The 15,307-nt window shown below is 42.6% G+C and overlaps 1 protein-coding gene across 2 annotated transcripts in view; it reads right to left on the bottom strand.

Moving 5' to 3' along the window:
• Positions 1-7,109: 7,109 nt before the first annotated feature.
• Positions 7,110-15,307, bottom strand: part of LOC137320768 (organic cation/carnitine transporter 2-like) — a 91,315-nt gene continuing 83,117 nt past the window's right edge. For both annotated transcript variants that reach the window (XM_067982563.1, XM_067982562.1), the window contains one exon: positions 7,110-9,127. The gene's annotated coding sequence lies outside the window, so the exon portion shown is untranslated. The remainder of the gene's footprint in view (positions 9,128-15,307) is intronic.

Genomic DNA, 15,307 nt, shown 5'->3' with positions numbered 1-15,307 from the left:
GAAGTAACTGTTATTAATTTGTGAGCCTTCAGTCAGCTATTCAGCTGCAGGGAGAGGAACCACAGCTGAGCTGAATCCTATCTTCACTCAATATCGACATATATTTATTTTTAATAGGTAATCAGCAGCAGGAACTCTGGTAATTCTTTTCTTCATATTCCATGGGTGTTGAGACCAACTGTAGCAGTTAATGTGGATGAGAACAGCCAACTCAATAAGACCAAAGATAAAACCTGGTGCCTCCCACATATGTATTTTTTTCCCCCTCGGGTCATGCATAACACTGGCAAGGTCATATTTATTGCCCATCCCTAGTTTCCCTGAGAAGGTGGGGGTGGGCCTTTTAAAATGATTGTTTGCACAACTAAATTGAGTAGTTTGCGAGACACTACACTGCAGAAGGCATTAAGAGTCAATCACCTAGATACATATGTAGGTCAGCCCAAGTAGAGGTGACCGATTGCCTTCCCTGAAGGGCATTAGTGAACCAGTTAGTCATTTTTTCTGGAACCAGCCCACAAATTACCAAATTTATTGAATTCAATTTCACAACTTGCCATGGTGGTAATTCAACTCATGATTCTGGGTTGCTAGACAAATACCATCACTACTACACTACCATGCCATAGTACAGCCTAGCTGCTCACTGTCATATCCAACTGATTAAATTATACAATTTGTCGAGGATGCTGACAATGTTTTGGAATAGAATGCATTATAAAAGTTTGGTTACAGCACATTTATCATCAGTTACACCATGCAACAGCCAGAATGGCAGATTTTGAGCAGAGATTTCATATGTCCAATTTCTGACTGTAAACGTCACTTTGAAAAATGTTATCAAAAAGCATTTAATGTGAAAAAATGCTGTAATTAGGCAATTAATCATTTTTAATTGTTAGGAATATTAATCATGGGATTTTTATATATAGTATATAATTACATATGTCATTTATAGCTCCAAAAAAATATTTTAATGTCACTGGTTTTTCCTGTTACGTGTCTTGTTATATTTCTTCATCAGTGGCCAGATTGCGCAGTCACATTGATGAGTTTACGAGGAAACACTCATCGATGTAAACATAAGAGTTTATAATGGAAAGAAGTGTGACAAAAATATGACAACAGAAAGCTAAGTTATGCAGAAAGTGTGTGCAAACGTATGTTTTTAAAAATAGTTTATAAATAATACTTACATTTAGAAAACACCTTATCACATTGAAACATCTCAAAGCGTTTCAGACAAAGAATTCCATTTGAAATACAGTGATTATTTTTATGTTGCCAAGTATTTAATCATTATTTTGTGAAAAAAATTACTTTTTTTGTTTAAACAAAATGATTATTTTGTAACTGGTAATGTGCAAGGACTACTCCACACGCACCATTTACTGACATTGTAATATCATATATCGTGCCACGGAGAGGCTAAAAGCTTTTATTACCAGACGTCTGTTGCTGCTTTCCTCTATGCAGGTTGACTTTCAAATCACCAAGTAAATTACAGATAAGAGTTTATTTTCTCTGATCTGTGGGCAAAACTATTCATGACTATCGTTAGTAGTGCATATGGTGTGAAAGTCGGTGTCTCTGATTCACCTGCTTCTGTTTTAGTTAGAGAACAATTTAACACTGTTTAAGAGTTTTGGTTCAGTTTCAATTTTTTCCACTAGCACACTCAGTAGGTCGACACAGCATGGGGAAAGTCGGGAGAAAATTAATGCAAAATAGGTTTATTTTCTTTATAATTTTATTAATTAGTTCTGCTCCTGCTATGTTTTTATTACTTCTTTGCAGACTAATTTCGTTATATCATACCTGTTGTACAAATATTTATGAACGGAGCACAACAACGTGCAGCTCATAGAATCACAATCAACAATTGTTAGAAACTTTGAATTTAAACACAACACAAAAGCTGTTTGCAATAATTGACCATAACTGTCAACAACTTAACCTCAGATTACATAACATCCTTGCACAAACTAGTATTAACAACTGTCCCAATCAAATTCCAGTTCCAACTGTACTGTGATAAAATCAATATCATAAAAGATTTACTTAAATGATGAAGTTCACTTAGCTGACACTTTCAAATGTTACTTGCAGTGGGATCCAGTTATATGCAATGGGCTGATAGACAAAAACGTCACTTATGACAAAACTTATACAAGAGGAATAATTTAAGTCGAACTAACCAGAAGCTGATAAAAGATAAAGGGGCCAAAAATATGTGGCAATAACTTAAGGGGGAAGTCTGTCAGAACAGCTAGAAACTAGACTGGGACCCAGTAGATGTGTCAGGAAATAGCAGGACCAGCCAGCAGTGATACACAGGGCTATAACAGTTGCAGGGTCATCTTAGGAACCAACACAAGGAGGTACAAGACTGGACCACCTGAATCTCAAATAAAAACAGAGAATGCTGGAACACACTCAGCAGGTCAGGCAGCATCCGTGGAGAGAGAAACAGAGTTAACGTTTCAGGTCGATGATCTTTCATCAGAACTGCTCATACTGAAATTCTGCCACCCAGTGCACTCACTTTTTCTACTGGTAAATCACTTAGAAGTTATAGGATAAGAGTTACAAGCACAGTCAATACACTAGAACGAAGGGGCAATACTGCAGAAAACAACAGTAACGTCACTTATACAGCATAAAGTAGGTGAATAAATTGGACGCACTGCATTTGAACTTTGTTCAGAGAGTTAGTTTACTGATTATGTAAGAAGGTAGTGGTGGCACAGCAAAGAAGGTCATCAATGTTAGCGGAAGAAGTGTAGAAGATTTTTGGTGTTAGCGGAGGAAGCGGAGACAGTACTGCAGAAAGTGCATAGTACCATTTTCTTGGTTCCATTTAGACAGCAGAATTCCTTAAAGGAGCAGCTCAGGAACTTAGCTAAATGTCTCATAGATGAATACACACTAGTCTTCCTGGTTTCACTGATATTTAGAAATATAGAAATTTTAAATCAGCAGGAAGCTATTCAGCCCTTCCCGCCTGCACTGAATTTATACTCGTCCCAGGACTGGTTTTACATGCTCCCATTTTCCTGCTTCCTCCCCGTGCCCTTTTTATATTTTCTTCTCGAGGCTGGTTTTACACCCGTTTCCTGCTCCCCGCTCTCCCCCCACCACCACCATGCCTTTTTATATTCTTCCCCTTTAAGTAATTTTCCAGTACCCTTTTGCATCGCAATGATCGCCACTTGTGATAATGCAGTCTAAATTCCAATAACTCTAGTGCTTAGTTTGACCTCTTGTCTTTGATTTGCCTACCAATGGAAAGTTTGCAGCAACATCTTTTTGTTAAGTCTATCTGTCCTGCTTTGCCCTTGATTCACAAAGATCACCTAGACAAATTCAGATGAGGAAGGTCAATTGAACCTATCCAGCTTATTCAACAACAACAACTTTCATTTATATAGCACCTTTAACAAAGGAAAACATCCTAAGACGCTTCATAGGAGCATAATCAGACAAAAATTGACACCAAGCCAAAGAAGGAGATATTAGGAGGGGTGACTAAAAGCTTGGTCAACGAGATAGGTTTCAAAGAGTCTGTTAAAGGAAGATAGAGAGGTGGAGGCATTTAGGGAGCAAATTCCAGAGCTTGGGGCCTAGACGGCTAAATTCACAGGTGCTAATGGTGGGGCAAAGGGAGTGATGGATGCATAAGAGGCCAGAGTTGAAGAAACGCAGAGTTCTCAGTGGATTGTAGGGCTGGAGGAGGTTACAGAGATAGGGAGGGGTGAGGCCATGGAGTGATTTGAACACACGGATGAGAATTTTAAATTTAAGGTTGGTAGACTGGGAGCCAATGTAGGTCAGGAGCACAGGGATGATGGGTGAGTTGGACTTGATGCGAGTTAGGATATGGCAGCGTATGTTTTTGATGAGCTCAAGTTTATGGAAGGTGCAATTAGAGATGGGCAATAAATGCTGGCCTTGCCAGCGACGCCCACATCCCATGAATGAATTAAAAAAAAATGGGAGACCAGCCAGGAGGGCAATGATGTAGTCAAGTCTGGAGGTAACAAAAGCATGGATGAGGGTTTCAGCAGCAGATGGGCTGAGGCAGGGAAGGAGACGGGCAATGTTATAGAGGTGGAAGTAGATGGTCATTGTGATTGAGAGGATATGGGATCAGAAGCTCAGCTCAGGGTCAAATAGATGCCGAAGATGTGAACAGTCTGGTTCAGCCTGAGACTGTGGCCAGAGAAGGGGATGAAATCGGTGGCGAGGGAGTTTATGGCTGAGGCCGATGTCTTTCCAATGTTTAATTGGAGGAAATTGCGGGACATCCAGGACTGGATATCAGACGAGCAAACTGACAACATAATTGCTGTGGAGGGGTCGGGAGACGTGGTGGTGAGTTAGGATTGCATGTTGTCAGCTTATATGTGGAATCTTCATTGTGTTTTCTGATGATATCGCCAAGGAGCAGCATGTAGATGAAAAAATAGGATAGGACCAAGGATAGATCCTTTGAGGGACTCCAGGAGTAACGGCACGGGTGTGGGAAGACAAGCCATTGCAGGAGATTCTCTGGCTATGACTGGATAGGTAAGAGTGGAACTAGGTGGTGGCAGTCCCACTCAGCTGGACAACAGAGGAGAGGCATTGGAGGAAGAGAGGTTGAGAAGGATGAGGAGGGATAGTACACCATGGTCACAGTCACAGAGGATGTCATTTGTGACTTTGGTTAATGCCGCTTCAATGCTGTGGCAAGGGGAGTGACTTGATTGGAGAGGTTCAAACATGGTGTTGCGGGAAAGATGGGCATGGATGCAGGAGGCGACAACACGTTCAAGGACTTCGGAGAGGAAAGGGAGGTTGGAGCCGGGGCATGCACTTTAAATAGATAAGTATAGCACAGTGCAGGAACTTTGATGGCTTTTCCATTATCTGCTTACTTGCATGAAATTTAACTGTTTGGCTGAAGTTGTTGCACATCCTGCTCCAGAGAGTACACCGCTGGTAGACAACCCAATCTCAGGAAAATCGTGTGATGTGTAAAGTAGTACCATTATTCAAGAAGGGGAGTAGGGAAATACCGGGGAACTACAGGCCAGTGAGCCTAACATCAGTGGTAGGAAAATTATTGGAAAAAATTCTGAAGGACAAAATTAGTCTCCACTTGGAGAAGCAAGGATTAATCAGGGATAGTCAACATGGCTTTGTCAAGGGAAGATCATGTCTGACTAATTTGATTGAATTTTTTGAGGGGGTGACTAGGCGCGTGGATGAGGGTAACGCAGTGGATGTGGTATACATGGATTTCAGTAAGGCCTTCGATAAAGTCCCCCACAGGAGACTGGTCAAGAAGGTACGAGCCCATGGAATCCAGGGTGCCTTGGCACTTTGGATACAAAACTGGCTTAGTGGCAGAAGGCAGAGGGTGATGGTCGAAGGTTGTTTTTGTGACTGGAAGCCTGTGGCCAGTGGGGTACCACAGGGATCGGTGCTGGGTCCCTTGCTGTTTGTGGTCTACATTAATGACTTGGATATGAATGTAAAAGGTATGATCAGTAAGTTCGCTGATGATACAAAGATTGGTAGGGTGGTAAATAGCGAGGAGGATAGCCTCAGTCTGCAGGACGATATAGATGGGTTGGTCAGATGGGCGGAACAGTGGCAAATGGAATTTAACCCGGAAAAGTGCGAGGTGATGCACTTTGGAGGGACTGACAAGGCAAGGGAATACACAATGAATGGGAGGACCCTAGGCAAGACAGAGGGTCAGAGGGATCTTGGTGTGCAAGTTCACAGATCCCTGAAGGCGGCGGAACAGGTAGATAAGGTGGTAAAGAAGGCATATGGGATACTTGCCTTTATTAGCCGAGGCATAGAATATAAGAGCAAGGAGGTTATGATGGAGCTGTATAAAACACTGGTTAGGCCACAGCTGGAGTACTGTGTGCAGTTCTGGTCGCCACACTACAGGAAGGATGTGATCGCTTTGGAGAGGGTGCAGAGGAGATTCACCAGGATGTTACCAGGGCTGGAGCGCTTCAGCTATGAAGAGAGACTGGGAAGATTGGGTTTGTTTTCCTTGGAGCAGAGGAGGCTGAGGGGGGACATGATTGAGGTGTACAAAATTATGAGGGGCACAGATAGGATGGATACTAAGGAGCTTTTTCCCTTCGTTGAGGGTTCTATAACAAGGGGACATAGATTCAAGGTGAAAGGCGGGAGGTTTAGAGGGGATTTGAGAAAGAACTTTTTCACCCAGAGGGTGGTTGGAGTCTGGAACTCACTGCCTGAGAGGGTTGTGGAGGCAGGAACCCTCACAACATTCAAGAAGCATTTGGATGAGCACTTGAAATGCCATAGCATACAAGGCTACGGACCAAATGCTGGAATATGGGATTAGAGTAGACAGGGCTTGATGGCCGGCGTGGACACGATGGGCCGAAGGGCCTCTATCCGTGCTGTATAACTCTATGACTCTATGACTCTATGAAACTGGCAAATTCCCAAGCTCAATATTTTCTGGTCTGCACCTGCCCAGTTCTGACCAGTGGAATCACTTTTCTCAGCGTGAATTTCTAGGCTTTAGGAGCTGTTGACTATGCTCAGCACTAAATTCATTGTCAATCAGGGGATATGAGAAATTCATCGACACTGATACTGCATTGAAAAATGCTCACAATCCATATCACTGATGGTCCTCCTTAGGTTTCCATTTAAACTGCAGCTTTGAGCGTGTGAAGTGAACTTTCATACTGTGCAAAGACAATTAAATGACATAATGACTCTGACAGTATTATGATGATGCAATATGTCAGAGCTACAGCATGCTGCTCCGAGGAGTTGTAGTACACAAGTGGGTATCTGTGGTTTCTCAAGCAGCGAGTTCCCAACTCAAAGGTGACAGCATAAGAAGGCAGCAAACAGGACTCAGATACTTTTCCACAGTAAGGTAAGAAAAATAAAAGCCCACTCAGCCGAGGCTGCTCTCATGCACTTCTGAACAAACCGGCACTGGAACTGCATTGTCAGAGACTGAGGAGCAGGTCACCAGACTGTCCTCTTGGCATGGCATGGGAAAGCTCTATGAAAGGAAAATGGGAAAAATTATTTTAAAAACTGAAACACAAAAGTAATTTTTCAAACTCTCATTTTATTGGCAGATTTTCAGTGATAGTACAAACAGTTTTAAAATGATACACGAGTAATAATAACATATTACTAATTTTGGGAAATATTCCATCACACATTTTCACAGGTATAATGTTGTAGCTAAATACACATTGGCAGTTATGGTGATTTTTGACCTCTGCACACTATTCTGCATTGTTCTCATTTTATTTAAAGTCATCCCTTCTAAAATCCCTCTTCTTCTCCCATGAAAGTTTGGCAATAAAATAATGAACAAAATCTCATCTCAGAAGATGACTATTATAATATAGTTTAGATTGAACTACATTAAAGCGGATCCTTTTACCTGCAAAAGACCCCCATTTGCTGCATCCCTTAAAAGAGGGGTCTCCCTCAGCTGACCCACAATGAAATACCTCTAAAGTGGCCTCCTTCATCCCACGCCTATTGCTCATAGTTTATTTTATTAAGGAACTGGAGTGAAGGGACAAAGTCATACTGCAAGACACCACCAGGGTTGAAGATGAAACGATGAGGTAAATCAACAACAACAACATGCATTTATATAGCGCCTTTAACGTAGTAAAACGTCCCAAGGCGCTTCACAGGAGTGATTCTCAAACAAAATTTGACACCGAGCCACATAAGTAGATATTAGGACAGGTGACCAAAAGCTTGGTCAAACAGGTAGGTCTTAAGGAGCGTCGTAAAGGACGAGAGAGAGGTAGAGGGGCGGAGAGGTTTAGGAAGGGATTCCAGAGCTTAGGGCCGAGGCAGCTGAAGGCATGGCCGCCAATGGTGGAGTGATTGAAATCGGGGATGTGCAAGAGGCAAGGATTGGAGGAGCGCAGAGGTCTCGGAGGTTTGTAGGGCTGGAGGAGGTTACAGAGATAGAGAAGGGCGAGGCCATGGAGGGATTTGAAAACAAGGATGAGACTTATAAAATCGAGGCATTGCCGGACTGGGAGTCAATGCAGCGCTTCAGTCTTGGCTGGACTTCACAGAAAGTTAAAGGTTATTGAAAGGAAAATAAATTTCAGGACAAGAGGAGACTTGCTTCTTGGATGCAGCTTTAGCAATAGAAATATTGAGGCGCCACTTGAAGGAGGAGAAACATAACAACATAAAAAATAAGAGCAGAAGTAAGCCATATGACTCCTCGAGCCTACTCCGTCATTCAATAAGATCATGGTTGATCTTCAACCTCAACTTCACTTTCGCACCCAATCCCCGGAACCCTTGATTCCCTTAGTGTCCAAAAATCTATCTCAGCCTTGAATATACTCAATGACTCAGCATCCACAACCCTGGTGGTGTCTTGCAGTATGACTTTGTCCCTTCACTCCAGTTCCTTAATAAAATAAACTATGGAGACCAGCTAAGACTGGAGCCATCAAAGGTGAAGGGTGGTAACTGTATTCCCAGAATGAGGTCCATATCTGTCAATACTGAGTTTGAACTGGACCTTAGCACACATTACATTATGGAAATATCACAGAGATTCCTCATCAAGTGCCTTTCATTTCACTGGTATGCATCTCTTGATTGCTACAAAAAGTTTCATCCAACCTTATGGCTATTTCTGCTGAACTTTACTTCTGTGGGGAGGGGGTGGTAACAGCAGTGTACAGCATTCCACTGTTGCACTAATTTGAGCTCCTCAGTCCCAATACCTTGCTGGCCTCCATAATGGCCAGATTCTTGGTTAGGTGTATGGGGGATGAAATCGGCCATCAGTTATATCACAGTACTGTAGTAGTTCCTTCCTTCGCAGTGGTCCAGTAAGGTTAATAATGAAATTTTAACATTTATACATTTGTGACTTGTGTGTTGGTAATACAAGTGAAGTACATTAACATAATTCATGCCATTATTACAGATTTTTTTGGTTGCATTTTACATTTTGTCAATTAATTGGCCATTGAAATGTCACCATTTCATGAGAATTTGCAAGACATCCTTTTTGAAGTTTTTAATCCATATCTGGGTCAATTATCATGGTGTTCATGACTGTTTAGACCTGCAACAAATAAAGATGGAAACACAGTCAAATTAATGATAAATAATTCTGCTAACCTGCTAGCAAAGAGGCAACCTATTACTATCAAATGTAATTATTTTTCTATTTTACATGATTTTTATTGAAACCATTTTACTGCACAGGCAAAGTAACTGTATCTCTTGTGGCGCACTAGACACTATTCCCCTACAGGCATATCGCTCTTTTGGCTTCCATTAGGGGGACAGGTCAGATGTCTACATCTTGTCTGATGAAGAAAACTGCCGCTAGCAAACTAAGATAAAAGTATAGACAGAGCAAACACTTGTGAAAGCAGTTCCTTTGTGATGTCAGGTATCAGAGCCTCGGAATTTGCTGATAGTGAAAGAACATTCACTTACACACTATCCACAGCTCTTAGCTCAAGATGCCATGCACAATATCAATCATCATCAAGTATACAAAGCCACATTATTATAAATGTAGTTTGAGTACTTTGGTTAACAGCCCTTGAGGTGCTGAAACGATGTCACATGTATTCCTTTCTACAACATTATCTTTTACTTTGAAGGAACCTTTAAGAGGTCAGCATTTTTAAAGCTTCTTATTTTGTTTCAGAGCTTGCATTGCAAGTTCACAAAGGAAATCTTTTGCTTAGTAATTTCAAGTGACTTTTACTGCTTATGACAAACCAACTGGATATAACGAGGTACATTTTGTGAGTATGCAGTCCCAGTCTCGCTGCCGGGAGCTGGAAATTGTGGGTGTGCTACTTATGTTTTTCTGGATGGACTGAAAATTATGGGAAGTGCCCCTGTGATTTTCTTATAGAAACATAGAAAATAGGAGCAAGAGTAGGCCATTCGGCCCTTCAGGCCTGCTCCGCCATTCAAAATGATCATGGCTGATCGTCTAACTCAGTACCCTGTTCCTGCTTTTTCCCCATATCCTTTGATCCCTTTAGCATTAAGAAATATATCTATCTCCTTCTTGAATACATCTAATGACTTGGCCTCCACTGCCTTCTGTGGTAGAGAATTCCACAGGTTCACTCTGATGTATTTAAAAGTTTTAACATATCAAAACACACTCTGTATGTGCACTCTCAGTGGGCAAGGCCGTATGTCAGAAGTGCTCATTTATAACATTTCTTTTCACATCTAAATTCACGAACAGATCCCAACTTTTCAATATTGGTAGGAGGCTGGTTCGTTTGGGAGAAAATGCTCGGGAATGAGTGAGAGAACAAATTCTCGGAGAAAGATTAAAAAAAAAGAAAAAATGCAAATCTGAAATAAAAGTAGAAACTGTTGAAATACATAGTTGAACTTCTGAATAAACTTCTGAACAGCAAAACAAAAGAGGGTTTACATTTTATGACAGGTTTTGTTCCTGTATAGATGCTTAGCATTATGTTTTTCCACCCTTTTCTGTTTTTTTTTCCAGGGGGAAAGTAGTTGACATTCTAGTCAGGGAGACTGTAAAGTCACTTGAAATTACTATGCCAAAGATACTGGGGTAGAGTTTCCATTCCCAATTGCGCACAAATTACACTCACAATTGCGCTAATTAGGTTACAGTTCAAGCTTCCGATAAAATTAATTTGCATAACCACAAACGTAAAATGAACCAGCACAATCGGGCAGTGTAATAGAACGTAATCGTTTTATTTTTTTTCCTTCCCATTGAAAATATTCCTTGATGTATTTAAGAGTGGTAACTGGTGCAGTTTTATTAATACAGCTGAAAATGGGTTTATCACAAAAAATAAGCATTTTTAATAAGAATGTCCCATCCTCCACCTGTGAGTAATCTGATTTGAAATAACTGAAAATGACTTCAAAAAACAATCCTGAACCATTTACTAGTTTCATCGGCATACACTAGTCAGTTTCTTAGTAAATTAAATATTTTTTGATACGTTAAAACTTTTAAAACGTACCTGTGCGCCTCAGAAAATGAGTGCAATTTGAAGAGCCTTGTCTAACCAGCACAATTGGCGGAATCTCGCAATGTCGGCTAAAATCTGGACTTTCTTTCCTATATAAGTGAAATCCTGCGGCCATCCAACACATTCCATTCACCGGGGAATCATTTAGAAATTGTAGGTTACATATTAGGATATGGTAGCCTAGTGGATACGGCACTGGACGAGCAATCCAGAGGTTGCGAGTTCAAATCCCACCATAGCAAGTTAGGAAATTGGCACCAGATAAAATAACTATGATGGACTATCATAAAAACTGAACTGGTTCACAAATGTCCTTTCAAGAATGGGAACCTACCATCCCCACATGGTCTACCCACTACTTAGTTGACTCTTAAAGCAGTTGTATTGCAATGCATACCGTGATGTGTCTGGACAACTAAAGCACTGTTCAAAGATGTCAGTGGTATGGTCAATATTGATCATGGGTGTTATTGTATCTTCATTCCATGTCCATGGCTGGCACAATCAGCCAGAGCTGAAGTGGGTAGCCTTAGTCTTCCTGGTGCACTCCCTTCAAATGAGGATGACACAATAATAAGGCATAAAGAGAGATGGCAAGGACTCGCAGAATCCTGTGCTGGTGGTTTCATACAATATCCACAGTGAGCTAACAAAATCCCTATCAAGTCATATAGGGAATAGCATTGTGCACATGGCAACATGGGTGTGGTCAATCATCTACTGGTCTCTATAAAAGCCGGCAATTGTGTGACCCTCTGTTTATTTGTGACAAAAGAGGATATGGGGGTTGGAAGCTCAGCTCAGGGTCAAATAGGACGTCAAGGTTCAAACAGTGGCCAGGGAGAGAGATGGAGTCAGTGGCTGGGGAACGGAGTCTGTAGCAGGGATCAAAGACAATGGCTTCGGTCTTCCCAATATTTAATTGGAGGAAATTTCTGCTCATCCAATACTGGATGTCAGACAAGCAGTGTGACAAATCCAGAGGCAGTGGAGGGGTCGAAAGAGGTGGTGGTGAGGTAGAGCTGGGTGTCATCAGTGTACATGTGGAATCTGACGTTGTGTTTTTGGATGATGTTGCCGAGGGGCAGCATGTAGATGAGAAATAACAGGGGGCTAAGGATAGATCCTTGGGGGACTCCAGTGGTAGCAGGAAAAGAAGCCATTGCAGGTGATTCTCTGGCTACCACTGGATAGATAGGAATGAAACCAGGCGAGGACAGTCCCACCCAACTGGACAACAGAGGAGAGGCATTGGAGGAGGATGGTGTGGTCAACTCTGTCAAAGGCTGCAGACAGGATGAAGAGGGATAGTTTACCACCGTCACAGTCACACAGGAAGTCATTTGTGACTTTGATAAGGGTCACGTCAGTGCTGTGGCAGGGGCAGAAACCTGATTGGAAGGGTTCAAACATGTTTACAGGGTTAAATAGGTTTTTGCCGCAGTTCCAGAAAAGTTATGGCAGTGGAATGGGAGCAGCTGCAAGGAAATATCCAGCCTAGTAAAATAATTCCAACAAGGCAAAGTTTATAGGCTATGACTTAAAAGTGATGCTTATTGCAACTCCTGTATTGTAATATATTATTAAAGTATAATAAAAAGTAAGATAATGGGGATTTCAGAGTAATTAAGAAGCCAAACAAGATGCATCATTAATTTTGTCACGACTACTAAAATAAAATGTTTCTGCAACAAGGCTGAATTATTGTAGTTAGAATCATAGAATGACACAGCACAGAAGGAGGCTATTCGTCCCTTTGTGCCTGTGCCGGCTCTTTGAAAGAGCTATCCATTTAATCCCAATCCCCTACTCTTTCCCCATAGCCATGTAACTTTTTCCCTTCAAGTATTTATCCAATTCCCTGTTGAAAGTTACTATTGAATCTGCTTCCACCAATCTTTCAGGCAGTGAATTCCAGATCATAACAACTCGCTGAGTAAAAAGTTGTTTCCTCTGGTTCTTTTGCCAATCACCTTAAATCTGTGTCCTCTGGTCACCGACCCTTCTGCCACTGGAAATAGTTTTTCCTTATTTACTCTATCAAAACCGTTCATGGCTTTGAACACCTCTATCAAATTTAGATATCAAAGTTAATAATTAAACAAGCAACTCAAGCAGCATGGTTCTTCAGCTTCACAATGCACTGGATATGAATCAACATCTGATTTTTCATCCAATACAACTACCAAAAGCTAGAAGATCTGATGTTTACCACTGAAGCACTGCATTTGATTATGACTTGTCCTTTGATCTGAATGTTATTATACAAATTATTGACAGACCTTTTAGTAAATGACTAGGGAAGAGGGTTTCAATTTGCGAGAATGGATCCCCGTTAGGCTTTAATAGAGCACATCAAAACATAAATTAAAATTCAATAGAATTTTTAATGCTGCAGGTATGACCCGAGGACAGTTAAATAAAATACACGTTACCATTTCTCCACCCACAAGGTTACAGGGTCTTGTTTATACTGCCTTGCCACTGTCACCTACATCTCACAAACAAATTTTTTTAAATTACGAAGAGGAAGGCCATTTCGGTCATTTTTGTTAATTCACCCAGAAAGACCGTAAATTCCTTCCATTGCAGTATTCATTCGGCCGACAGCCCCCACTAACTCTCCCCGGCCCACCTGCCCTGCATCTGCGCGATTGGCCTGCCCCACGATCTCTCTACCCTGCAATCTCCAGGCCTCCCCACCCTCTATGATCTGATACCGACCTGAAATCTCCCCACCATCTCCTCCCACCACGAACAGCCGACCTCTCCCTGCGATCTCTAGGCCGAACCCCCGCAATCCAATGCTGACCTGTGATCTCGCCCCCCCCCCCCCCCCACTCTGTGATCGGCCGATCCCCTCCCCTCAACCTCCCTCACCGCGATCTCCAGGCCACCCCCTCCTGCCCCCGTGATCCGATCCCCCTCCTTCCCCGTGATCTCCAGGTCACCCCTTGCTCCCGTGATCCAATTCCATCCCCTCCACACCCCCCCCCCCCCCCCCGCGATTGGTCGAACTCCTCCCCTTGATCTCTCCACTTCGCGATCTCCAGACCGACCTCCCCGCGATCCGATACCCCCCGCGATCCGATCCCACTTCCCGCGATCCACCCTCATGATCTGATAGCCCCACGATCCAATTCCCCCATGATCCGATCCCCCTTCCCGCGATCCGACCCCCCCTCATGATCCGACGCCGCCCCCATGATCCGATCCCCCCCACGATCCGATCCCCCCTCGTGATCCGATCCCCCTGCGATCCGATCCCCCCTCGTGATTCGATACCACCACGATCCGATACCCCCTCGTGATCCGATCTCTTCCCCCCCCCCCCGCGACCTCCAGGCCGACCCACCCCGCAATCTGACAATGACCCGCGATCGCACCCCTTCGCGATCTCTTCACCCCCAAACTCCTCCCCCTTCGTGATCTCTCCCTCCCTCCCTCCTTCTACTGCAGGTGTTCTCACCTGACAGCCAGCCAACCTCTCAATCTGGCTGCCAGGCGGGAAACGGAGAAAAGAATTTCAAATGAGATCCTGCCGTTAAATACGGCAGGACCTCCGCGTTCCCCGTATTTCCAGGTTTCCCGGCCGCTGAAAGTCGTCCCCACTCCCTCCCCGCCTCTCTATAAATATCGAGGCCAATGTCTTTGAAATTCCACTGAAAGTAGTGAAATGCTCATTATTTGCGATCTGTAGCTGTGCTAGAGAACAGCTCTATTCCGTAGGTTACGTATACACATATAAAATGTAACTGTGAGCAATGATCTCAGTATTTTGAGTTGGGCTGATCAAATTTTGAAAGGAACATAGGATCGAGAGTTGGCCATTCAGCCCCTAGAGCCTGTACCATCATTCAATTGGATCATGGCTGATCTGTACCTCAACTCCATTCACTCGTCTTTGCACCATTTCCCTTGATAGCCTTACCTAATAAAAACCTATCAATCTCAGTCTTAAAAATTTGAGTTGATCCAGCATCCAAATCCTTATGAGAGAGAGAGTTCCAGAATTCCATTACCCTTTGTGTGAAGAAGTGCTTCCTGATTTTACTCCTTAGGCAGTAGCACTTATGGTACTACATATGTTACCAGTAAGGATCCTCAACCCCCCAATATGTGCTGCTGCTGTTAAATTAGATTGATAATTTCCCCTAATATTAACTGGATAAGCAATGATTTCCAAGCCATTATAACAAAAGCTGTATGGAAAAGTCTTTCTTCTTAAAGAAGACAGTGTTTTCAGGGAA

Source organism: Heptranchias perlo, chromosome 4, assembly GCF_035084215.1.
Source record: "Heptranchias perlo isolate sHepPer1 chromosome 4, sHepPer1.hap1, whole genome shotgun sequence".
NCBI classification, from domain to species: Eukaryota; Metazoa; Chordata; class Chondrichthyes; order Hexanchiformes; family Hexanchidae; genus Heptranchias; species Heptranchias perlo.
This window is presented reverse-complemented; position numbering and strand designations above follow the sequence as displayed.